This window comes from Myotis myotis, unplaced genomic scaffold (genome assembly GCF_014108235.1).
Source record: "Myotis myotis isolate mMyoMyo1 unplaced genomic scaffold, mMyoMyo1.p scaffold_m19_p_33, whole genome shotgun sequence".
NCBI lineage: Eukaryota > Metazoa > Chordata > Mammalia > Chiroptera > Vespertilionidae > Myotis > Myotis myotis.
The window spans coordinates 2,215,536-2,243,371 of record NW_023416339.1 but is presented as its reverse complement, the minus strand read 5'-3'; the positions used below and the strand labels follow the sequence as shown (position 1 = coordinate 2,243,371).

At 44.8% G+C, this 27,836-nt stretch overlaps 1 protein-coding gene across 1 annotated transcript in view; it reads right to left on the bottom strand.

The window, feature by feature from the left end:
• CACNA1A (calcium voltage-gated channel subunit alpha1 A) overlaps positions 1 to 27,836 on the bottom strand; it is a 285,647-nt gene that overhangs the window by 215,692 nt on the left and 42,119 nt on the right. The gene's annotated exons all lie outside the window — the stretch shown is intronic.

Genomic DNA, 27,836 nt, shown 5'->3' with positions numbered 1-27,836 from the left:
AAATTGCAGCAATGAAATCCTGAAAATTCCCAACAGGGGGAAAAAAAGAGAGAGAGAGAGGTATGCGCCGTCGCTTAGCCACTCAATAGCTGCTCCCGGATGCTGCAATGCCTGGCGTTCCCTCCTCCCCCTCCAAAAGCCTCCTCCTCCTCCTCCTCCTCTAGGTTTTGCTAAAATAAGACTGGTGTGAAGGGGTGGGTGAAGAGGAAGGAAAGAGGAAAATGGGCGCAAAGGTCTGAACCACTGGGCAGCCGAGCCCCAAAGAGAAGCGATTGATGAGTTGAAAGCGAGAAAGACCCACCCAGAGTGTCGACACATGATGGCCCGCGACCAATCGCGGAGGCGCGAGGGGACCTGGCTCCGCGGAGTTTGTGGAGGGGGAGAGGGGAGAGCCGATGGTCGGGAGGTTGGGGGGAAGTTGGGACGAAAGATTCCTCCTCCCGGGGAGGAAACCTTGTTTTCCTACGGGTTCCATCTACTTCAGTTGCAGACAACCGGACGCACCCAGCATCTTGCAGGCCGAAGGAGGGAGAAAGGGAGGGAGGAAACAACTTTAAAAAGAAGGGGTTTGGTGTCTAGAGGTGCGATTAGTCCATCTCCACACAAACTGTGGCCTATTTAGCAAAAGACAACATTTGAAAACTGGGTACTTCTGTCCAAGTTTCATATCACAGGGGCCTGGCAAGCTGGAATAAAAGAGACACATGACTTAGAGGGTGTTACGCTAAGTGAAATAAGTCAGACAGAGAAAGACAAATACCATATGATTTCACTAATATTTGGAATACAAAAAACAATAAGCAAACAAAACAGAAACAAACTCATAGATACAGAGACCATTTTGATGGTGGCCAGATGGGAGAGGATTTGAGGAGCTGGGTAAAAAAGGGAAGGAATGAAGAAGTACAAATTGGTAGTTACAAAATAGTCACGGGGATATAAAGTCTGGCATAGGGAATACAGTGAATTATATTGCAATAACTATGTATGGTGTCAGATGAGTATGAGATTTATCGGAATGATCACTTAGTGATAGGATGACTAATCACTGGGTTGTACACGTGAAACTGATCTAATATTGTATATCAACTGCAATTGAAAAATAAAAATTATTTTTTAAAAGATTCACCCCATCTTTGAAAAGACCCCCGAGCTGGCAGATCCTAACTGCCAGGAGCAGACAACTAACCAGGTCTTAGTTGCCTGGACAGGGCCTCTGGGCGATACACTTCGCATGAGCAAGTGTGGTTTATCTCCCATTCCCCCCTCTTATATTGTGAAGTTGAATAAACACAGAAAAATGCCTAAAGCATAAATATACAGGGTAAGAAATTGCTGTGAAATAAATACTCATAAAACTAACACTCAAATCCAGAGCTAGAAACATTGCCAGCACCCCATAAAAACACACCCCCCACTCCCAGCAGTAATCTCTCTCCTGACTTGATGGTGTCAACAACCTTGCTTTTCTTTATACCTTTACTGCCTTATTGTGCATTCCTAAACAATACCGTTCTGCTTTGCATCTTTTTTGTTTTATCTAAATGGAATCCAGTAGTATGTATTCTGTGAGGGCTGGCTTCTTTGGCTCAATATTATGTCTTTAAGATTCAACTGTTGTCACATGTAGTTGCATCCGATTCGCTTTCACTGCTGTATAGTATTCCACTGAAAGCAAGCCACAGTTTGTTTACCCATTATCCTGTTGGTGGACATTTGGGTTGTTTCCATTTGGGGCCCTTAAACACCCTTGCCTTCGGGTGCCTATAAGCTTGCATCTCTGTAAGAATAGCCCCAGGCATGGAATTTCTGGGTCACAGCGTTTATACAATGTCACCCAACTGTCTTCCAAAGTAGATTGACCAAGAAACCACTGAATTTTCACAAAGCAATGTATAGCCTGGAAGGCAGGGGTGGGGAGGGTGAGAAGGGAAGAGGAGGAAGAAGACAAGTATTTTTTCAAGCCTCAGCTACTTGATTTCTAGCTAATGCACACACCACCCGCCCGCCCCCCCCCCCATCAGTATTTGCATTCATTTGGGACATTCTGAAAAAGACGACATATCTTTATATAAATTCCCCATTCTGTGTCTGTGGATAAGCCTTTACAGGTTGCCTACAGCACCTTCAAGATTTTCTAACTTGTCAAGGTATAAACAAAATGATAAGAAACCAAAAGCAATCAGAGTTGGAAGGAGATGGGGTGTGTAGAAGTTTCAACAAATATTAATGACATTTGTATTAGGCGTTGTCTCAAAAACACATGACAATGAACATGAAACAAAACATAATCCCATGAGCCCGGCTGCAGTGGCTCAGTTGGTTGAGCATTGTCCTGTGTACCCAAAGGGTGCCGGTTTGATTCCTAGTCCGGGTGCATAACTGGGTTGGCAGGTTCGGGCCCCCGTCGAGGGTCTGGGCACTTACGGAAGATGGCCAATCAGTGTTTCTCACATCCAGTGTTTCTTTTTCTTTCCTTCTCTCTCCCTTCCTCTCTCTAAAATTGTGCTCAGATTAGAATTTTTTTTAAGTGTTAAAAAAAAGTTATCCCATGTGAATGGATGCAAACAGCCAGTCATATAAGAAAGTTTCACCGTACAAAGTGAACTTACATATAACTTGTTCTGATAGACTGTCCTGAGTAGAGTGTTGAGTTTCATTGCATGAGCATCACCTGCACAGATTTCTAAAAGACTCCAGAGCTTTTCAGGAAAGACCAACCACCAAAGTAAAGCTTCTGCTGAGTCTTCACGGAAGTTCTACTTCACAGAATAAAACACTGAGGCTGAGAGAGGTTTAAGAACGTGCCCAGGTCACTGACGTGGATCTAAAACCACTCCTGACTCTCGTACTCTATTGGATGGAGGGTAACTTGGTATAACCACTGTGGGAAAATGTTTGGCCATTTCTACCATCGCTGAATATTTGAATACCCTGTGACTCAGCGTGGGCACACCTTGGTGTAGATTTAGGAGAACTGAGGATGTTTGTCCACTAAAGACACACCTTAAAATGTGAAAACGGCATACTTATACTAGCTAAACATTGGGACCTTCCCAAATGTCTGTCAATAGACTAGATCAATATACCATGTAACAGTCACACACGGAGCTCTCTGGAGCTACACACAAGTGCACAGGCGAATCTCACAAACATGATCTTGAACCAAAGAAGCCAAACATGCAATAGAACACAGTATATCGTTCCTGCTATATAAAATTCAAAGTGGAAAAAACTAATCTATGCGTTCGACGTCAAAGTAGTGACCACCCTTGGGGCCCTATGGGGCCTTCTGGAAACTTCTCGTTCTGGGTAATAATTACTCAGGTGTGTTCGCTTTGTAAATTTTGTGCATTTTGCACATGTTCATTGAGCTCTGCACTTAGGAGCTGTGCAGTTTTCTGTGTGGGTTGTACTTCAACAGAACATGTTTGTAACGCTTCTGAATGTAGACCTGGTAGCACCACTTGTCAGGGTGGTCTGTGATAATTGCACCCCAAAGTCCCTACAAAAAAATCTGGCCTCCTTTTTACCAGAAGACAAAGAATAGTCCTTCAGATGCCCTGAGCCATGCCTAGAAAGCAGACAAGCTGGCTGCATATCAGGCCACCCTGCAAGGTGTCGTAAAAATTCTGATTCCTGGGCTCTCCCTCCCTCTGGTTTTCTTTATATATATATTATTGATTTTTAGAGAGAGATAGGGAGAAGAAGAGAGAAAGAGAGAGAGAGAGAAACATCGATGTGAGAATGAAACATTGATGGGCTGCCTCCTGCATGTTCCCTATCAGGGGTCAAACTCACAACCTGGGCATGTGCCCTGACCAGGAATCGAACAGGAAACTTTTTGGTGCATGGGATGATGCCCAACCAACTAAGCTACACTGGCCAGGACCCCCCTGATTTTTATTGGGGTACAGCCAGGTTTGATAATCACTGCTGTGAAAGGGGCAAACTTACCAGCCTTACTGTGGCATTCTCTAGTGTTATCAATGGTGGCATTGTTGGCATTTTTGGTGGAAGAGTTTTTGTTATTTGGGGCTGTCCTGTGTACTGTAGACTGTTTAGCACCCCTGGCATATGCCCACTAAATGTCAGTAGCACCCCTAGTTTTGTGACAAGCAAAGATAGCCACACACATTTTCAATTGAACTACCATTAAAATGGCAGAAATATTTTCACTCACCAAATAGCATTCCCAAAGCTTGCCTATGAAGTTTGACATGTTGGGGTTCCCCTTTCCTTCCTCAGAATCTTCCCAAGTCCACCAATCCCCAAATGCTCAATCATCCTTTTCCAGAAAGAACTTAATTCATTCACCTAAAGTGTGATATGGCTCCAGGTTCATTATCATTATGGATTCACTTTACATATTACAAAAATTTATTTGGCCAAAGAGTGAATCTCTAATATTGAAATCTTAGTATTGCCTGGCAAATGGGGATGATGAGCAAGAAATCTTCATAGGATCATCAAATGACTAAAGTAGTTAGCCCCTGACCCTCTTTCATCCAAATTACTAATGTTAATCAGATAGGAAAATTTATAATCTCATTAGTATCCTAGACAGAAGCAGTTTAACAGTGCCCCTCCAGAAATCAGTCTCAGCCACTGGTTCTAATCTTTAACACATCTGCCAGCTGGAGTTTTATCAATCAGCAGCAGATTACCATCCTGGCTTTCAGAATGTCATTCAATTGAACCAGGCTAGCATCTCTGAAATAAGTGCCCCAAATATATAACTGCAGATTGCATTCATTTGGCTGCTAAAACAATTACCAGCTAATCCAGTTATGTTGAGTTGCAAGAATGGATCAGCCAAAAGACAGTTTGATCTCTGCCTTCTGGTCTGGATACTTACTGGTCAGGAATGAGTACCAAGATCTTTGGGAGTTGGAGGGTATAAATGATAAAAACCAAATCTGATAATCCATACATTTGCAGGTCAGGATGAAAGCATTCAAGAATGATACAGCCTAGCTAGTATGGCTCAATGGATAGAGCATCAGTTTGCGGATTGACTTCTGGTTCAATTTTGGTCAAGGGCATATGCCTGGGTTGTGGGCTCAATCCCCAGTGTGGGGTGTGCAGGGGGCAGCCAATCAATGATTCTCTCTTATCACTGATGTTTCTCTCTCTCTCTCCCTCTCCCTTCCTCTCTGAAATCAGTAAAAATAAAAAAATAAAAGAGTGATACAGAGATGGAATGCGGCTGTCACTCCAGGTATAATGTTGCATAGCAGTAAATGCCCTGTAAATTTCCAAAAACAAATGAGGCAGACCCTAATTCTGGATGCAGAGCTGGGTTCAAATCCTAGCTCTAGCACTTGCTAGCTGTGTGCTTTTGGGAAAGTGCCTTAGCTCTCTGAACCTCAGTTTCTTTGTGTAAAATGGAGACATGACTTTTTACCCCACAGGTTGCTGGAAGGAGTAATTAAGGTCAAACAGGTAAGCACTTAGTACAATGGCTGGCACATCATAAACAGTCAAGAAATTACAACAAATTTTTTAAAATCACTATAATCTGGAGAGATAGTCCATGTTCATGGATAAGAAGACTCAATATCGTCAAGATGCCAATTCTTCCCAACTGGATCTGTAGCGTCAATGTAATCCCAATCAAAATCCAAGCAAGTTATTTTGTGGATATCAACAAACTAATTCTAAAGTTTTTTGGAGAAGTATTGAAGGAGAAAAGCAAAGTTGGAAGACTGATACTATGGACTTCAAGACATACTAAAAAGCTACAATAACCAAGACAATGTTCTATTGGCAAAATAATAGACAAATAGATCAATGGAACAAAATAGAGAGCCCCAAAATAGACCACACAAATATAATCAACTCATCTTTGATAAAGGAAATACAATAGAGCAAAGATAATGTAGAAGAAATCTAGATGACCTTGAGTTTGGTGATGACTTTTTAAATATAACACAAAAGGTCCAATCCTTGAAAGAAATAATTGATAAGCTGGACTTCATTAAAATTAAAATTCTCTGCTCTGAAAAGATACTGTCAAGAGAATAAAAAGACAAGCCACAGACGGGGAGAAAAAAATATTTACAAAAGAGATACCTGATAAAGGACTGTTACCCAAAATACAAAAAGATCTCTTAAAACTCAACAATAAGAAAGCAAGCCTGACTTTAAAATGGCCCTAATATAAGGTGACAGGAGAGGATTTGACTTTGGGTGGTGGGCACATGGTGCAATATACAGATCTTGTAACATAGAAACCCATACCTAAAGCGTATATGATCATGTTGACCAATTACCCCAGTAAGTTTAATAAAATACAAATAAAATAAAATGGGCCAGAGTCATTAACGGACACCTTGCCATAGAAGATACACAGATGACATACGAGCATATTAAAAGATTCTCTATCTGATATAGAGATTTCATCAGGGAAATGCAAATTAAAATGAGATACCACTAACAAATCTATAAGAATGGCCAAAATCCTGAACACTGACAACACCGAATGCTGGTGAGGATGTGGAGCAACAGGATCTTTCATTCATTGCTGGTGGGGATGCAAAATAGTACAGCCACTTAGAAAAACTGCTTAGCGATCTTTAAAATATATATCTTTATTGATTTCAGAGAGGAAGGGAGAGGGAGAGATAGAAACATCAATGATGAGAGAGAATCATTGGATCGGCTGCCTCCTGCACGCCCCCTATTGGGGATCAAGCCCACAACCCAGGCATATGCCCAGACCGGGATGGAACCATGACCTCCTGGTTCATAGGTCAACACTCAACCACTGAGCCAAGCCGGCTGGGCTGCTTAGCAATTTCTTACAAAACATACTCGTACCATACAATCCAGCAACAGCACTCCTTGTTGTTTATTCAATGATTTGAAAACTTATGCCCATACAAAAACTTGCACATGGATGTTTATAACAGCTTAATTCATAGTTGCCATAATTTGGAAGTAATCGAGATGTTCTTCAGTAGGTGAATCAAGTGCGGCATAGTCAGACAATGGAATATTAGTCAGCGCTTAAAGAAAAAGAGCTGTCAAGCCGTGAAAACTTAAATGCATATCATTGAGTGAAAGAAGCCCATCTGAAAAAGGCTACCTACTGTATGATTCCAGTTACATGACATTTTGGATAATGCAAAACTATGGAGACAGTAAAAAGATCAGTGGTTGGGCCAGGGTCAGAGGAGAAAAGAATAGGCTAGGTTTTAGGGGAGTGAAAATACTCTGTATGGGATGATCGTGATGGACACGTGTCATTATACATTTGTCCAAACCAGCCGTGGGCAAACTACGGCCCGCGGGCCGTATCCGGCCCATTTGAAATGAATAAAACTATTGAAAAAAAAGACCGTACCCTTTTATGTAATGATGTTTACTTTGAATTTATATTAGTTCACACAAACACTCCATCCAGGCTTTTGTTCCGGCCCTCCGGTCCAGTTTAAGAACCCATTGTGGCCCTCGAGTCAAAAAGTTTGCCCACCCCTGGTCCAAACCCATAGAAGTGCACCACCAAGAGTGACCCCCCAATGTAAACTACAGACTTTGGGTGATAATGACAAATCAGTATAGCTTCATCAACTGCAGCAAGTGCACCAGTCAGGTGAGGGATTTTGATAACGGAGAAGGCTACACATGTTGTGAGGGCTGACGGGTATAGGGGAAATTTCTGTGCCTTCAGCTCAACCTTGCTGTAAACCTAAAACTGCTCTAAAAAAATACAATCTATTTTTTAAACGTCACCTTAGCCAATCTTCCAGACCTGGAATCTAAGTCTGTCAATATCACTCACCAAGACTGGTTCCATATTGGCTTATTTTTCATTTTTAAAATAAACTTTTATTTTGGAATAACTTCAGATTTACAGAAAGCTTGAAAAGATAGCCCAAGAGAGTTACCATATGCCCTTCACAGCTTCCCCTAATGTTACTGTCTTGTGTTAGCCAGGGACATTTGTTAAAACTAAGAAAGCAACAGTGGTACAATGCTACTAACTAAACCCGACACTGCATTCCGATTTCACAAGTTTTCCCCATTAATATCGTCTTCTGTTTCAGGATCCCATTCAGGACACCACATTCCATTGGGTCACCTTGTCTCCTGAATTCCCTCTAGTCTGTGACGGTTTCTTTCCTTGTTTCCCACAACCTGATAATTTTCAGGAGTTCTGGTCAGTTTGTAGAATGAACCGAAATATGGGTTTTCTCGTGATTAGACTGGGATAATGGAGTTGGGTATGGGGAGAAGACTAGAGAGGTGAAATGCCCTCTTCATTGCAGTGTGTTAGGGACCCATGACATCTACATGACTTATTACTGTGATGCTGACTTTGATCACTGGGTTAAGGTGGTGTCTCCCAGGTGTCTCCACTGTCAAGTTAACTGTTTTTCCCCTTCTCTAGTCCACTCTTTGGAAGGGAGTCATTAAGCCAGCGGTTCTCAACCTGTGGGTCGCGACCCCTTTGGGGGTCGAACGACCCTTTCACAGGGGTCTCCTAAGACCATCGGAAAACACATATTGAATATATAATTACATATTGTTTTTGTGATTGATCACTATGCTTTCATTATGTTCAATTTGTAACAATGAAAATACATCCTGCGTATCAGATATTTACATTACGATTTATAACAGTAGCAAAATTACAGTTATGAAGTAGCAACGAAAATAATTTTATGGTTGGGGGTCACCACAACATGAGGAACTGTATTAAAGGGTCGCGGCATTAGGAAGGTTGAGAACCACTGCATTAAGCTCAGATCACACTTAGTGGGAGAGAGGAGAAGGTGAAACTCTGTCTTCTAGAAGAATGAGTATCTACATATTCTTTAGAATTCTTTTTTTTTAAATATATTTTATTGATTTTTTACAGAGAGGAAGGGAGAGATAGAGAGTTAGAAACATTGATGAGAGAGAAACATTGATCAGCTGCCTCCTGCACACCTCCCACTGGGGATGTGCCCGAAACCAAGGTACATGCCCTTGACCGGAATCGAACCCGGGCCCTTTCAGTCCGCAGGCCGACGCTCTATCCACTGAGCCAAACCGGTTATGGCTAGAATTCTTTTGTAAGGAAGATTTGTCTCTTCTCCCTTATTCATTCATTCATTCAATCTTTTATTGATATCAGTATAGACTCATATTTATTGTATTCTTTGGATTACCAATGTTGGCCATTGGGAGCACCTATGTTGCTTTGATAGGACCCCATATATTTTTTAAGCTTCCTTACTTTCTGGCACTCCAAGAGGCTCCAAGGTAATTCTTAACAGCCATGCTCTAGAGTTCACCATTTCTCCAAGGAGCCCTGGTTCCCGAGTGGAGAATAGTATTTCATGATCTCAGGACTGGGTGCCATATTGCATTTTTAGCTTTTATTTTGGTGAAAGTTATAGGTGCAGGCAATTTGGCGACCAGCACAAAAAAATGTGCAAGTATTATCAGGGAATACTGAAAGTTACTGGTGAAATTTTGAGGAGCAGCAGATTTCATAGTATCCAAGTCACTCCCCACAAAGGATTGCTCATTTTAATGGTAAAAACAGTAACTTTATAGTGGAGTGCCCTGACAGACAAGCGAGCGATCAAAGCTGACCACACCAGCAATGGGGCATCGCATGACTCAGTATGATGTGCCAAGAAGGGTGCAACATGACTTCTGAGGACCTCCTGCCAAAAGGGCTTTATTTGAATAAGTCACATCATGTTTAAATTGAGAAACAGTCTACAAAATAACTTGCCTCTGTTCTCTGGAAGTGTTAACATCAGGAAGCTCACAGAAACACCAAGCAGCTTCTCCAGATTAAAGGAGACCTGACGAACAAATCCAAAGCGGACCAGGGTCTTCTTTGTTGATAAGGGTGGTATTGGGACAATTGGTGACCTCTGAATGAGGTCTGTAGATTAGGTAATAATAGGGAATAAATGCTAATTTCCTGATTTTGATCCTTGTGCTGTGTTATGTAAGAAAATGCCCTTCAGAACACATTGAAGTACATAGGGTTAAAGGGTCATTGTATCTATAAATTGCTCTCAGTGGTGCAAGAGGAGAGAGAGAGAAAGAGAGAGAGAGAGAGAGAGAGAGAGAGAGAGAGAGAGAGAGAGAGAGAGAATATGAAGTGGAAATGGTAAAATGTTAATATTAACATCTGGGGCACCTGGATGAAGCATATACAGGAATTTTTTGTACTGTTCTGACAACTTTTTGGTCAGCCTGAAATTTTATCAAAGTACAGAGTTAAAATAAACAAATAGCTACAAAAAGTTACACACGCACAAGTTTCCTTCATCCGTTTTATTGAGCACTTGCTTTGCGCCAGGTGGTTTTCCAAGCACGTAACAAGACAGGTAAAAATCCCTATGGTGTGAGGCTGAATGGAGACAGGATAAATGGAATAAAGAAGGAAATACAGAGAACATCAGATGGGGCTAAGTACTAAGGAAAAGAACAAAGTAGGTAGGGTCATGGAGGGTGCAGCCATTGGTAATTAGAGTCAAATAGATCTGTGAGGCATGTCACACAAAGTAATACAGATGGTCAATCTATCCACCTTCAGTGAAAACTTGTCAACTAAATATCACTTCAATTCTGATCTTTAAATGTGGGAGGCAGCGACAGACTAGGCCTCGAATGATCCCTGACTACTGGTGTGCATACCCTCTGTCATCCTCTTCCCCTTGAAGTGGGCGGGGCCTAGTGACCGATATGGCTCACTAGTTTGATTCCCAGTCAGAGCACGGGTTGTGGGTTTGGTCCCTGGTCAGAGTACAACCGATCAACCGATCAATGTTTCTCTCCCTCTTCCTGCCCTCTCTCCCAAATCAATAAAAACATATATTTTTTTAAAATGTGCAAGGGTGAAGGAATGGTCCTTTTGAGATCAGGTTACAAAGACTGGGTTTCCATATCGCATGCCCCCGCCAGCTCTCTCTCCTGCTCACAGAGGAAGCCAGGTTCCATGTTGTGAGCCGCCTTATGGAGACTCCCACATGGCAAGGAACCAAGAGCAGCCTCAATCCTTCAGCCCACGAGAAACTGAATTCTGCCAACAGCCACACGTTGAAGCTGGGAAGGGAACCCTCCCCCAGCTCAGCTTCGGATGAGCGTGAAGTCCCCACTGACACTCGGTCGCAGCCTGTGAGAGACCTCGACACAGGAGCCAGATGAGCGGCACCACGACTCCCGCCCCACAGAAGCCGTGAGATGATAGTAACTGCCCTGTAACGCTGCTTGGTTTGGGCAGCCCCGTTGTGTATCAAGAGATAACTATTACATTAAGGCTCCGTGTTTCTTATCTTCTCCTAAAATAAAGCGACTAATGTTTCTCCTTTCCGGATCCCTAAGAAGACCTGAGATCGACATTAGAGCTGTTCACCAAATATTCCCCCTCTCCAAGTTCAGGCCCATGGTCAGATGGCATTTCCCGGCCCCCTTGTGTTTGCTGAGGCCATGTGGATAGTTCTGGCCAGTGAGCGCTCACTGAAAGGAAAGTGTAGGAGCGTATAGTTGTCAGTGTAAATCCACCTAGAGCCGCCGTGTCCGAGCCAGGAGCCACTCGCCACCTGTGACTATTACAACCAAGCAAAATGGAAAATTCTATCCCTCGGTTATACAAGCCACGTTTCCTCGTTCTCAGGGGCTGCACGTGGCCAGTGGCCACCTTGTGGGGCAGCACAGAGAGAGGACATTTCCATCATCCGGGAAGTTCTATTGGACAGAGCGGCCAGGAGCCAGCAGAGCTCCAGATGGTGACTGCTCTTCAAGGTTGGTCCCACAGTGAGCAGAGCCCAAATTTGACCTGTGAGGACACACCGGGTGAGTGAGAGATCGGCATCTGTCGTTTTGAAGCCACAGGGATTTGGGGGGTTTCTTGTTACTGCCGCATAGTCTGTAGCAGCTTATTCACTCACAGCTTTCAGCAAATCTCTCTGTTGGCATCTGTCTTGAAATGACGGTAACTGTGATTCTGATGCCAATTTCTTAACCCAATTACCCAAAGAGCAAACCAATAATTGAGCAACAAATAGGTGCCCAGTCCTACTGGAGGGGTTTCATTGTATATGGGGGAAACTTAAGGAATGTTCCATTTAATATGTACACTAGTACGATACTCTGATCATATCAAGTGCTACACTGTGGACTACATTACAAAGAGGCTGGAAGAGAGAGATCAGTGAGGTTGGCATAGTCAGGGAAGGCTTCCTGGAGGAGGTGTCATGTGAGAATAATGCTTCTTAAAACCTCAGTAAATTTGGAAAGACAAAGTGGGGAATAGTACAGTAGTTTCTCAAGATACTGGCAACTTAATTAGACATTTTATTATTATTATTACAAAATTAATAATATTGTTATTTTTGGCCGATTGTTCTAAGGGACTTATAGATATCAATTCATTTAATCCTCACAACGGTCTGATGAGATAGTTACTGTTATTACCTGCATTTTATAAATGAGGTATAAGGAGCTCAAGTAACTTGCCTGTATTCACAATCAGTGAGCAGGGCTGGATTTCAAACCCAGGCAAGCCGAGCTCTTTAACCTCACTGCCCAGTCTCTGGGGAGAAGGGAACAAAGATTGGCTACATAGAGAGGGAATTACTTATGGAGAGGATTGGAAGCTGGGAATACAAGTTTGCCTGTTGGCTGTTTGGCTCTAGACTCAGAAGAGAAGTTGCAACAGGGATATATATTATAAATATTAGGGGGCTGTCATGATTGAATGGTGGCCCCCAAAAGATCTGTCCACGTCCTATTTCCCAGGACCCGTGACTGTGATCTTATTTGGAAAAGGTGTTTTTGTGGATGCCATCAAGTCAAGAATCTTGAGATTAGATCATCGCAGAGTATTCAGGTGGGCCCCAAATCCAGTGACAGGTGTCCTTATAAGAGACAGGAGAAGAAGAGACACAGACACAGACAAGTGATGCAAACACAGAGTCAGAGATTGGAGTGATGCGTACGTAAGCCAAGGAATAGCAAAGCTTGCCGGCAACACCAGAGGCTACGACAGAGGCGAGGGATGAATTCACCTGAGAGCATCTAGAGCAGCGGTTCTCAACCTGTGGGTCGCGACCCCTTTGGGGGTCGAACGACCCTTTCACAGGGGTCGCCTAAGACCATCGGAAAACACATATATAATTACATATTGTTTTTGTGATTAATCACTGTGCTTTCATTATGTTCTATTTGTAACCATGAAATTGGGGGTCACCACAACATGAGGAACTTCATTGAAGGGTCGCGGCATTAGGAAGGTTGAGAACCACTGCTCTAGAGGGAGCGTGGCCTTGCTTACACTTGATTTTGGACTTCTGACCTCGAGAACATTGAGAATCCATTTCTGTTCCTTTAAGCTACCTAGTTTGCAGTCACTTTCTTTATGCCTTTCCCCGGGAGACGCGTACAGGGGCTATCAGAACACACACAGTTAATGCACGCCTGCGAAATGGATGAAATTATCCTAAACAAGGGCCCCAGAGAGGGTTGAGGTCTTGGGAAGGAGCCCTGAGAGGTATCCGCATTTAAGGGCAAAGCAGAGAAAGAGGGAAGCCCTTGGTGGAGCCTGAGAAGACGCCACCAGGAGGTGGGAGGGAAGCCTGGTGGGTGAAACCACAGGAAGTCCCAGAGGCGGGGCGCCCAGTGTTAAATGCTGGCAAACACAACGCAAGATAAGGACCGGAAAACACCGCCAGGGTCCTGCCACAGATGCAAGAAGAGCACTCAATCACGGTTTAAAAAAAAAAAAAAAAAATGAGTGCTTAGCTTTTGTGTGTGTGGTAAAATTCATCCATCCATCCATGGACCCTTGGCTGCTCCCACTTCTGGCCATTGGGAGCAATGCTGCTACGAACAGGGGTGCACAATCATCTCTCCAAGTCCCTGCGTTCGACTCTTTGGGCGACACATCCAGAAGTGGGGTTGCTGGGTCATCTGAGCAGTTTATGTTTAATTTTTGGAGGGCTCGCCAGACCATTTTCCCCAGCAGCTGCAGAGTCCTTCGCTTTTAAACATACACATTAAAATATTTACAGGTGAAAGCATACGATATCTGAGATTTGCTTTAACAGAACCCAGGGTTCTATGACAGCAAATTAAAAGTCTGCTGTAATTTGCAAAGTAAGGTTATGTGGAAGGTTGGGATACAGTAACACACGAAGAGTCATTGGTTGGTAATTACTGGAGACGGATGACAGGAACACTGAGGGCTACCGTTCCATTTCCTCTTCTTCTGAATATATTTGAACTTTTCCAAAAGTAAAACCATCATTATTTTCCTATAATGTACTTAAAGCAGTCTCGATTCACATCGCCACAGGAACCTCACACTTAATTATGAAAACAAAAGTAGTCAGGCTCACTATATTTTCCAGCAATTAAAAACTATACCCAGCATCTAACCCCTCCGTTAAGTCAGGAGCTTAACTAAATGCTGACTGACATAGTCACGTGTATCCTGAAAAGTTAGCAAGGGGAATTTCATCAAATGAACTACATCTGCTTTTAGAAACTCCCATCTTGGCTTCTCTTGAGTGAGAACTGAGCTGAGTTCCCTCAGTTTGGGAAATAACAAGTTTTACCTGGAGACAAAGTCACAGACGACATTTCACCCGAATGCTTGGGAAAATGATCCGCTTCATTTGCTCCTTTATTTGGCAAATGTTGATTGGGCAGCTATTACGTACCAGGCCTTACCGCAGGCACTGGGGATTGATACAGCCATGAATGGAACGAATAAGAAACTTATGGTTGGGGCAGAGAAACCAGGGGGAAAAAAAAGTCAACTTGGTTAGATCTATCATGTCAGTAGAGATTGTTTTTAGGAGAAAAATGGAGCAGGTAGGGGGTCAGATGGAAGAGGAAGGGCGTTATTTTGTAAAGACCTCTCTGAGAAGGAATGTTGAAGTCGAGACCTGAGGAAAGAAAGGAGCAGAGATGCAGACACCGGAAGGGGGGTGTCACAGGCAGAGGAGACACGGATGGCAAAGACCTCTGTGCATGGCACCGGGTGAGCTCAGCGAGGACGCTCCTGTGGCCGGAGTGGAGAGTGAGAGGAGATGAGGGAAGGGAGGGGATGAGATTGATGGGGCTGTCATCCCATATTGGCCCTTTATTGTTTTAAAATATAGGCTGAGCCTGGCCCATGTGGCTCAGTGGTTGGGCATCGACCTGTGAACCAGAAGGTCACAGTTTGATTCCTGGTCAGGGCACATGCCTGGGTTGCGAGCTCGATCCCAGTTGGGATGTACAGGGGGCAGCGAATCAACGATGCTCCCTCATTATTGATGTTTCTCTCTCTCTCCCTCTCCCTTCCTCTCTGAAATCAATAAAAATATATATTAAAGAAAAGAAAATGTAGATTGAGGAGACAACCACTTCATTGAAAAGATAGCTTGTTCTAAGACTGATGGTTGCCAGAGGGGAGGAGGGTTAGGGGACCAGGTGAAAAAGGTGAAGGGATTAAAAACTACAAATTCTTAGTCACAAAATAGTCATGGGGCTATGAAGTCCAGCACAGCAAATATAGTCAATAATGTTATCAAAACTATGCAGGGTGCCGGGTGAGTCCTTGAAATATTGGGGGGAACCACTGTGTAAAGTATATGATTGTTGAACCACTACACTCTGCAGCACACCTGAAACTAATACAAAATAATACTGAATGCAAACTGGAATTGAAAAATAAAATTTAAAAGAAAGAAAAGAGCCCTAACCGGTTTGGCTCAGTGGATAGAGCATCGGCCTGCGGACTGAAGGGTCCCAGGTTCGATTCCGGTCAAGGGCATGTACCTTGGTTGCGGGCACATCCCCAATAGGGGATGTGCAGGAGGCAGCTGATCGATGTTTCTCTCTCATCGATGTTTCTAACTCTCTATCCCTCTCCCTTCCTCTCTGTAAAAAATCAATAAAATATATTTTAAAAAAAGAAAAGACAGCTTGTTCTACTCACAGATCCCAGGAGGAGGGGCCACGCCATGCCACACAGGGCACCTGGGGAAGCACCAGGGTTAGTCAGGAAGCAGAGGGAGTGAGGGGGGACATGGGCCGGAGCCTTTACATGGTCTCCTCGGGAAGGAACAGGTGAGGCAGGTACAGGCTTAGGATTGGCTGGTTTTAATAATTTTTACAATATAGATTTTTTAAATTGATTTCAGAGAGGAAGGGATCAAGGAGAGAGAGATAGAAACATCAGTGATGAGAGAGGATCATGGATCGGCTGCCTCCTGCATGCCCTCTCCTGGGGATCGAGCCTGCAACCCAGGAATGTGCCCTGACCAGGAATCTAACCAGGACCTGCTGGTTCATAGGTCGATGCTCAACCACTGAGCCACACCGGCTGGGCTGGTTTTAATCATTTTAGCAGATCGGGAGCGTAGGGGCAGCTGCCCTGGTTGTCTGGCACCTGGCTCTGGAGCAGTGGTTCTCAACCTTCTGCCCTTTAAGTACAGTTCCTCATGTTGTGACCCAACCATAAATTATTTTTGTTGCTACTTCATAACTGTCATGTTGCTACTGTTATGAACCGTAATGTAAATATCTGATATGCAGGATGGTCTTAGGCGACCCCCATGAAAGGGTCGTTCGACCGCCAAAGGGGTTGCGACCCACAGGTTGAGAACCTCTGTTCTGGAGTGATAAGGGCAGGTGGACAGCGGCCCTGAGTGCGAGTCTGGTAGAGGTGGTGGCCGGGGGCCCTGGATTGGTTGGTTGGTATTTGAAATGTGTGCTCACTCCTGAACCCTTTACTAGCTCAAGAGATTGGCTAATGCTGTTAGGGGTAGCCCCTCCAGGCTCGGCCAGATTTTAAAGCATCCAGAACCCATGGTGGATATCTTTATCTTATGAAACTCGCTTGGAAAGTGACAGCGTAGCCCTCAAACTGTTTGGAGTTCCGGGACCTCAAGGTCCTGCCTATCCTGTTCGCGGCTCCAACCTCAGCAACGAGGGAGGTCCCCGTAGAGACCCAGTGACTCAAAAATGACGAGGCACGTTGCAAAGAAGGGCCGAACGTGCACTATCTTCGTGAGAGGAACACAGAATGCAGGAACTTATCAAAATGATCACTCATGTTTTTGAGAAGAAACAAAAGACAATCTGGATATCAGTACAAGTGACTTCCCAATAGAGAGAGTGAGGGGCTGGGCCCAGGGATAGAGATGGGGGGGGGGAGGAATCTGATCCTGAATCCTGGTGAGAATCAGATCAGCCTTATTTCCCTGGAAAACGTGGACTTGCTCCTTTTATTTCCTTCTGTTTTGCCCAACAGCTAAAAAAGAGAGCAGGGAACACACGCACAACAGAAAATGTGGTAAGAGTTAAGCTTGGTGGCATGACTGGGAACACACACACACACACACACACACACACGTGTTTGCAAGGTTACACGTAAATGTATGCATACATCTGCGATGTCCCTCCATAGCTGTTCTGCCCTTTCTGTCACCGAGATGACAACAGTTAAATAAACTCACGTTCCATATGGCTCCCGACTGTCACAGAATTAACAACACGCTTACAGCTAAGGAGGGCTTGTGATGAAAGGAAAGCCTTTTGAATGGACAAGGTGGGTGTGTCGTGTGTGGCTGTCACTGTCTGGCCTTGACATGATTATTCAGTGCACACAGGTCTGACTTCCATGCCAGCCCCCCGCCCCCCCGGGGGGGTCTTTTACTGGCCACCAGCGTATCCACTCAGCAGGCTGGGATCTAGGAACTAAATGCTCCTGGGGGCATCCTTCAGCCGGTGATTGATGGAAGTTGGTGGGTAAATATCCAGTTCCCTTGGACCTAGGGTGTGGTCACTCTGAGGAATGGGCTCTCTGCTGCCTCCCAGAGGTCCCCACTGGTACTGAGTCCCAGTTGCTCAGTGGTAACTTGCCTGATGGCACATCCATTATTGGTTCTTCCCTTCCCTATTCATCTGCCTGGGTGTCCCAGTATCTGTCCCAAAGGAGTTGAATCCTTGCTTCCAGATCTACTTTGGGGAAGGCGGGGGGGGGGGGGGGGGGGCAAACCAAGACAATGGAGTTGGAAAGATTCTGTTATTTTAAAATCTTAGGCAAGAGAAAGATTCCTTCCTTCCTTCCTTCCTTCCTTCCTTCCTTCCTTCCTTCCTTCCTTCCTTCCTTCCCTGATCTTCCTCTCCACCTCCTCTTTCTCCTCCTCCCCCTCTTCTTTCCCTCCCCTTCCTCCTCTTCTTCCCCTTCCTCTTCCTTTTCTCCCTTCTCCTCTCTTCCTTTTTCTCCCTTCCTTCTTCAAAAAATTGTTTAAGGGGCTTACAGGATAGAGGTCGAGTACAAATCAGAGAACCCCCAACAGATGTCCTACCCCAGCGTCACTGCGTAACAGAAAACTCCTAGAACTACTTGTCGAAAGATTGGCTCTTGCACTCTCTGAAATGTAGCCACAAGCCTTCTGTGGCCACTGAGCACTTGAAATATGACTGGTCCAAATCAAGACGTAAGTATAAAACTATGCACCAGAAATGATAACCATGGGGTGGCTTCCTCGCTTAGGAACAACACAGCAACAATTATAAAGAGTAATAATACCATTCCTCCAGACTAATGTCCAAGCTATGCTCTACTGCATGAGCTTGACCCATCATTTAATCTCTCGAGCCTCAGTTTCCTCATCTGGAAAAAGGAGATGAGGGCGGTATGCACCCCCTGGGATCATGAAAGGATAACTGGCACCCCGCATGGGATGGCCAGGCACAATAGATGTTGATGTAAAAAACAGATGTTGGCTGCATTGATATTTACTGCATGTGGTGAAACTGCATCTCATGTCCAAAGGAGGCATTTGCCCTAGCTGGTTTGGCTCAATGGATAGAGCACTGGCCTGCAGACTGAAGTGTCCTGGGTTCGATTCCAGTCAAGGGCACATGCCTGGGTTGCAGGCTCGATCCCCAGTAGGGGGCGTGCAGAAGGCAGCCGATCAATGATTCTCTCTCATCATTGATGTTTCTATCTCTCCCTCTCCCTTCCTCTCTGAAATAAAAAATATATATTTTTAAAACTTAAATTCAGAGGAGGCATTTGATGTTCTATAAACAAGGAAGACAAAAGCAGGAAGGACCCACCAGAGACACCAACAAAGAAAGATAAGAGGAAAGAAGTCCCAACAACACTCATTGGAAGGGAATCAAAGTTCCATCTAAGAATTACATGCAGAGAGAAACATGAATGCATTTATGTTCAGGCCATTAGAACGCATATCATCCCACAGAGAGAACACAATGAGTTAACGCGACAGAACATTAAACTCTTCTTTTCTCTGCCTCTTTTATGCCTTCCTGTAGCATCATTTGCGTCTTTTGTTGCAGAAAATGCTTTCATCCCATGCCCACAGACATCACTTCACTCTTATACCTAAGAGGCTTGCTTAAGAACCCGTTTCAAAGTGTTATGAATTCCCAAATTGGGAAAAAACAAACAAACAAAACAGTCACCACGTGGGGACCAGAAGCAAGGCAGGTTTAACTGGCCTCAAAGATGTTATAAGGCAGCATGACATGTGTTTGAGCGGTGTGGTTTTGGGCCAGTTGCTCAACCTTGCTGGGTCAATGCATTAATTTATACAGGGAAATTCTAGTATTCCCCTAATTGATGGTTGTGAGAATGAAATGAGATAATCCACATAGCATACTCGACGCAGAGCCTGGATGTTGATGTTACGAACTTTCACTGACTCCAAACTGGAGTCATTTTTTTTAAAAAAAATATATTTCTTTATTGATTTCAGAGAGGAAGGGAGAAGGAGAGAGAGATAGAAACATCAATGATGAGAGAGAATCATCGATTGGCTGCCTCCTGCACACCCCCCACTGGGGATGGAGCCCGAAACCCAGGCATGTGCCCTTAGCCGGAATCGAACCTGGGACCCCTCAGTCCACAGGCTGACGCTCTATCCACTGAGCCAAGCCAGCCAGGGCATGGAGCCATTTTTTTTAATTACCAAACAGATTCCCGTCTTCCCAAATAAGTCTGAGACTTTTCCTTAAATTTCTCTTTATTTTTTTACACATTCTCAAAAGTAAAGTAATTTTCATGTTCAAAAAAATGTCTAAGCCACTATCCTATGACTACAACACAAACACTGGTTGTGTGGGTATTTTGTTGTATTTCTGTCTGTTTTTCCCCCTATGTTTTTAGTTTGCTTACAGGGGTAATTATAGAGGAAAGATATTTTAAATGCAGCACTTCCTTACCAGCTAAGTATTATATGGTTCATTATCCAGATATCCGCTCAGTTATGAGTTTAGGGAAGCAAAAGTCATCCTGATATAAAAATATTCACTAATGCCCTAGCCGGTTTGGCACAGTGGATAGAGCGTTGGTCTGTGGACTGAAAGGTCCTGGGTTCAATTCCAGTCAAGGGCACATGCCTGAGTTGTGGGCTCGATCCCCAGTAGGGGCATGCAGGAGGCAGCCCATCAATGATTCTCTCTCATCATTGATGTTTCTATCTCTCTCTCCCTTTCCCTTCCTCTCTGAAATCAATAAAAATAAAAGTTAAAATTAAAAATAAATATCCACTCACGTACTGGCAACTTCACAATGACCTGTTCCGGACAAACATCACTTTGGAGCCCATCAGATCAGTGAGTTTATTTCTGATTGTTGATGAGTGTTTGAAATTCACCAATACAATCTGAAACCATGTGTATCAATGGCAATGTGAAAATTGGAAATCTTTGCAAAAGACAGCAGAATGTCATGAAGTCAATGAAAGTGATCTGGGAAAAGCACTTGCAATGCAAAGGACGCCACCTACTGTGTGCCAGGAGCTGTCCCAGGCACTCATGACATAGCCCAGAACAGCACAACTTCAAATACCTGCCCTCACAGAGCTGGCATTCTAACTGAGAAGACGAACAGTAACACAATAATAACTTAATATGGCAGTAACGGTATAGAAACATGAAGTAGGGCATGGGAGTAACACTGAAGTGAGGGCTAACAGAAAGGATATGATATGAGCAGCCTACGGACAGAGCTGCCATCAGCTGATCGGGGAAACCCCCTTGGTAAGGTAAAGTTCAAGCAGAAACTTGAAGTAAGGAAAGGAGCCATACAAAATCTGTGGGAAGAGCATTCCAGGCGAAGGGGTTCAGCAAGTGCAAAGGCCCTGAGGTGGGCACCTGCGTGGTCTGCACAGATAAGTAGGCGAAGATAAGCCATGCACGGCCTTGGGGATTACAGTGAGGGCTCTGGCCTTTATCCTGAGTCAGGTGGAAGCCATGAGGGGTTCCGAGCAGAGGAGGGATGTGACCTGACTCAGGGGTTCACATCTCCCCCCGGCCACGAGCAAGTACAGAGGGAGAAAAATGCAGAAGCTGGAGACTAGGAAAGAGGCAACCATACTGGTCCAGATGGGAAATAATGGGGGTGCCAGGGAGCGTTATTTCTGCACATATTTTGAAGGCAAAGTAGGCAGGTGTTTCTTGTGGATTGGATCCGGGGGGATGGACGAAGGCGAGGCGTCAAGGACGCCTAGGGGATTTTGACATGAGCAGCTTAAGGACAGAGCTGCCACCAGCTGAGATGGAAAAGACCGAAGGAGGGGGTGTGTGGGTAAGGACGACAATCCACACTCACCACGTCCCCCTTGAATTACAGAATCACCCCACAGCAGCACTTACAAAGAATGAAAATGCAAACAACTATTAATAATTATTTGCAAAAGCTGCATATTAGGTAGTTTAGATAAACTCTGCTCTCTGGGAATTTTGCCAGAAAAAATCCCGAATTAAGCTTCTACAGCTATCAAAGCCAATAAAATGCCATCAGGGAGGATATGGGGAAAAGCGAAGTCTCTTCCTCGTGTAAGAATCTATTTAACCTTATCATTCCTTCATCTACCTTCAATAAGGCCTGGATCATCTGAACATGAAGACAGACATAATGGAGCTGAAGAAGGGATGGAGGGGAGGAAACACGAGAATTGTGGGGGTGGGGTACTTGGCAATTGAAGGACAAACTGGATGAGGACACCTCATTCTAGAAGAAGATTAAGCCTAATTACCTCCCCCCACTCTGTGCCCCTCCCCTCTGCCGGCACTGGGTTAGAGTCCTCATCTCTATTTCCGTTGTTTGAGCTCAGATAAACGTACTCTCAAAGCCACCTGGACTTGTCTCGTGAAATCTTCCCCACACGTTCCAGACTGTGGGGGGCAGACCGCAGCGGTCCCGGTCCCTTCCCTGGGACAGTGTTCACCTTGCTTATCTGTTCATCTAACAAATAATGATTAAGCTCCTACTATGTTCCAGGCTCTATACTAGACACTGAGAGAGAGGGTCTCACAGATAGCCACTTGACCACCCATTAATCATTCATGCCTTCTTTCCAGCAGTAAAACAGGACTTCAGCTCGGCTGGCTTGGCTCAGTGGTTGAGCATGAACCTATGAACCAGGAGGTCACCATTCAATTCCCGGCCAGGGCACATGCCCAGGTTTCGGGCTCAATCCCCAGTGTGGGGCGTGCAGGAGGCAGCCGATCAGTGATTCTCTCTCATCATTGATGTTTCTCTCTCACCCTCTCCCTTCCTCTCTGAAATCAATAAAAATATATTTTAAAACAACAACAACAAAAACAGAACTGTATTTCTGAGGCTCCTTTGCAGGGAGGTATGGCCAGGTAGGCAATGCTGATCAATGAAACATGAGGGCACTGGTCTCGGCTGCGCTGTGTCCTCTGACCTCCCTCCTGCCCGACATGCCGACGGGATGCCTGGAGCTGCAGCAGCCGTGTGACAACCGACTACCCGGGAAAGACCCAGAGGACCTTGGCAGTGACCTTGTGGTGCCACTGCAGCATCGTAGTTTCTCTGCAGCCCAGTAAAGTCCATGACTGACACCAACAGTTCGAATAAGCTGCCTTTCACCTGGTTGTTTCTGTGCACAAAACTCCTTGAGTTCAAAAAAAAAAAAAGCAGTTTTATTGAGCGATGTAACTCAGGAAATGCCAAATGAATTAACGCATGGGGTAGCTCTACTTTTCCCATTAAAAAACAGCAGGCCCGGTTTTTATTGGCAAAACCTCTAATGGGGACCAGGTGGGACCTCGCCCCCGTCACAAGGTTTCCACAGTGAACTTCTAACGCCTTGGAAACCCCATCTGTGACGTGGGAACAATCGCGGCATCTACAGACGGGCTTTTTGTGAAAACCCCGCCAGTCACCACAGCCAAAGGGTCTAGAATGGGACCTGGCCGATTGGAAGTTTACGTGTTTATTTGTGAGTCTTTTTCCCTGACAGCCCTGGGGGAGCGAGTCTTTCCTCCCACACGCCTACAGCACCCCTGTTCTATTTTGCCATGCCTTGTTAGTTTCATTCATCACACACTGTGAGTTTCATTCATCGCGCTCTTCGTAACTATTTGCTGATCTTTTTATGAGCATCTCCTCCTGAGAAGGTGGCTCATTTGCCCACCCCACCCATTCTCTGCTCTCCTCTGCTCTCAGCAGCCCCCGTTCCCGGTCCTCTGGGTTCCTGTTGCTTTCAGCCAATGGGAGCCTCCAGCAGGAGGAGGAGGAGGACCAGGTGCTTATTCCCCAGCTCCCTCTCTGCTTTGGGGCCTTATCTCTGGCCAGTGGCTGGGTCCCTCCCCTGCGACACCTCTAGCCAGGCAGCTCCTCCTCCATAGGTCCAGCTCTGTGGCCCTAGCAATGCCATTTCCTCTGCTCACGGGTGAGAAGGGCTCTCCACTACTGCTGGCTCCTGGGTCCCCCATCCCTTGTGTGTCCCCTTAACTCTAGCTACACCTCTTCAAGGAAGTTTCTCCTGAAAACCTCTTCACTGGGACTACCAGGCAGAGGGGCAGGGGTGGATTCTGTTTCCTCTTTGGACCCTGAGAGACACCACACCTACCAGGTGGCAAATTCCATGAAAGCACAAAACTCGCAGCTGCTTTACTGACCAGTGCCCTGGACCCAGCACATGGCCTGGCCTGGAGAAGTTGCTTAATAGATATTTATGGGAAACTAGCCTCTCTTACCAGCAAACAAATCAGGATCTATATATATAAAAGGCTAATATGCAAAGTGTCCCCCCGGGAGTTCAACTGGGAGTTCAACCGCTCGCTATGATGTGCACTGACCACCAGGGGGCAGTGCGGAACAAAGGAAGGCCCCAATTGGCCCTGATCGCAGGCCAGGCCTAGGAACCCTACCCTTGCTCAAATTTCATGCACCGGGCCTTTAGTTAAAATAATGTGATTCCTTCGTTGATGATTAAATTAACAAAAATATTTATATATGTTTATTTTTAATCCTCACCCAAGGATATGTTTTCGGTTGATTTGAGAGAGAAAAACATCAATCTGTTGCCTCCCAAATGTCCCCTGTCCAAGGATCGAACCCAACCTTTTTAGTGTACAGATGATGTTCCAACCAGCTTAGCCACCCAGCCAGGGCTAACAAAAAGTATTTGTTAGCCCTGGCCAGTTTGACTCAGTGTTTAGAGCAGTGGTTCTCAACCTTCCTGATGCCGCGACCCTTTAATACAGTTCCTCATGTTATGGTGACCCCCAACCGTAAAATTGTTTTCGTGGCTACTTCATAACTGTAATTTTGCTACTGTTATGAATCGTAATGTAAATATCTGATATGCAGGATGTATTTTCATTGTTACAAATTGAACATAATTAAAGCATAGTGATTAATCACAGAAACAATATGTAATTATATATGTATTTTCCGATGGTCTTAGGCGACCCCTGTGAAAGGGTCATTCGACCTCTGAAGGGGTCTCGACCCACAGGTTGAGAACCACTGGTTTAGAGCCTGTGGACTGAAGGGTCCCAGGGCACATGCCCAGGGTGTAGGCTCCATCCCCAGGAGAGGGCATGCAGGGGGTATCTGATAGATGCTTCTCTCTCATCGATCTTTCTATCTCTCCCTCTCCCTTTCACTCTCTCTAAAAAATCAATAAAAACATATGTTTTAAAAATAAATTTAAAAATAAAAATGAATACAGAAGTGGACTGATATAACTGCATCATATCTTCTGACTTCAAATATTTATCAAAACAGTTGTATATGTATTAATTTTTCCTTATAATAAGTAAACAGGTTAACGAATAAATTTGTATTGATAAATTACCAAAAAATAAAAAAGGAAAAGGGAATAAGAAGAAAGAAAGGAAAAACAGGGATAGGAAAAGTTGGTGGTGGTGGAATAGTTGCAATTAACCTAGGTGGGTAGGGTCAGGAAGGTGACTGAATAGAGAGCTGAAGGAGGTGAGGGAAAGAGCCAATCAGCTGGCAGGAACAAGTCACAAGAATAAGAAACGTTTAAGAAAGCAATGTTAATACTAAATACTAACAGCTGAGCATCAATTCATTAATAAATATTTTTAAGCACCTGCTTTGTCTATGCTAGGGATGCATTAGGAGCAAAACTGGGTAATAAAAAGGCACATGAGGCAATCAAAATATATAGCAGAGCCAGAACCGGTTTGGCTCAGTGGATAGAGCGTCGGCCTGTGGACTCAAGGGTCCCGGGTTCGATTCTGGTCAAGGGCATGTACCTTGGTTGCGGGCACATCCACAGTGTGGGGCGTGCAAGAAGCAGCTGATCGATGTTTCTCTCTCATCGATGTCTCTGGCTCTCTATCCCTCTCCCTTCCTCTGGGAGAGACAGACGAAAGATGCAGAGAAAGGGAAATTGAGAGAGAGAGAGAGAGAGAGAGAGAGAGAGAGAGAGAGAGAGAGAAGAGGGAGGAGGAGAGAGAATGGGGGAGGTAGAAACGGAGACAGAGAGATGTCAATAAGGCGAATTATATTTGGGTTTTCTGAATGCTCTTTTCCACAGCTGAATAATAACAGTGATAGCCTAGTAATTAGTACACAACTGCTCAGTCTCCCTCTCGCTGCCTGGGGCCCGGCACGGAAAAGAACCAATTGTGCTGGAGAAAGGACCAAGGACTTAAGGAGACATTATTTGAAAGAAAAATCAGCCTAGGAGTCACTTGCTGAAGAAAAAGAGTCCAAAGTCAAAGACTATGGGGTCAGGACAGAAGGTGGGTATGTTTTTTAAAAAAAGATATTGTTTCTAAAGGGGGTTCTGATGTTGAACGGGACCTTGGTGAAATGAAAGAAGAAGGCTTCGGAGTTAAAGTGCGATCCGTCTTCATGGACGGCGTTCCTGACCCTTTGTGTGGGTGTGTTTTTCTCCAATCACGGCAAATCATGGAGACAGAGTTTGATTATCTAGCCACCCTCTCTTTCTGGTCTCATTTGTGGCAGAGACACTGCTACATGCCTGCCAGATCCTGTTTTCTTTTCCTCCTAGACACACAGCAAGGAGGAAAAGGAGACAGTCGTCCTTGCCATTGGGGGGGAGGGGAGGGGTAGACTCTAGAACTGTGTCCTGGTCAATGACATTTAGGCAGAAGTGACATGAGCTGCTTCTAAGTCTGACCCATAAGAGATCAACCAAAGAACTTGTATGCATAACCCATGGTCACTGACAATAAGGTGGTGAAGGCCTGGGCTGGAGGGTGGAGGGTAGGGGCGGGCTAGAGGGGCCAATGGGGAGGAAAGGGGGACATATGCAATACTTTCAACAATAAAGATTTTAAAAAATAAAAATATCATATATTTAAATATTTTTTTTAAAAAAAGAAATGTCCGGTCTCCCATGTTCCCTCTCTTTCTTTATCTGCCAGCCAAGTTCAGAAGAACCACTGAGGAACTCAGCAGCCCTACCTAGGAGAAGACAAAGGCATCAGATGGGAGGAGCCTGGATACCTGAGTCACCACCTGGAGAAAAACCTCCCAGGAGGACCATCCATCTTGGACAGTTGAATGAGCAAGGAAAGTTCATTGTGTTCAGCCACTGAGAGCTCAGGGGTTCTCTGTTACAGCAGCTAGCATTACTTATCCTGCTTAATACATCCTTTCAATCATGGTGTGTGTAACCAACGACTTTTGAGGAGAGTTGACATTCTCTCCAATTCTTCTTCTAAATATTTATTTCCTGCTCCTGAGAAAAAGCCCATCTTCCTTTGAGACTCAGACCATCCATGCAGAATCTCCACCATCCTCTAGGCATCCCCCATCTCTGTCACTGTCCTCACCAAGCTGTTTCTCACCTCCATGTCTTTGCCCTGGCTCTAGTCTCCACCTGAAATGCCAAAGAAATATGGTAGGTAATGCATGTGTTTCAGTCTGCTGCTGTGGGACAGATCAAAAGCCTGTTGCAAGCATCATACCCATGACTTTGGACTTGATGCTACTGCTCTCTAACCACTAGGAAAACCAAGCATGTATGCTTTTAAGACAACCCAGTTGCTGAAGCAGAGAAGTGAGATTTATTTTTCACTCCTCCCTCTCCCTCATCCCACTATTCAGTCAGTCACCAAGATGCATTGATTCTACATCAAAATCCCTCCCAAACCCATCCATTTATCTCCATTACCATTGCTTTCATCATATTCCAGGCCACCATCATCTCTTAGAATAAACCCTAATGCTATTCATGTGGCCTGAGATCCTCCATGACCTGGCCTCTGCCCCAGCCCCAGCCCAGCCTCCTCTCTCTCGTGCTCTACATTCTGGCTGACCTGGACTCCTTTAATTCTTTCAACACACCATTTTTTAGCCCATCTTCAGACCTTTGCAATACTGTCCCCGTAGCCAGATGCACCCTTCCTTTCTCTCTGCCTTCCATGGTTAGCTTCTACTGACTCTCCAGGGTTTAACTTAAATGCTCCTTAACTCAAGAAGTCTTCTTTGGCCCGGCTGGTGTGGCTCAGTGGTTGAGTTTCAACCTATGAACCAGGAGGTGGCGGTACAATTCCCAGTCAGTGCACATGTCTGGGTGGCGGGCTTGATCTCC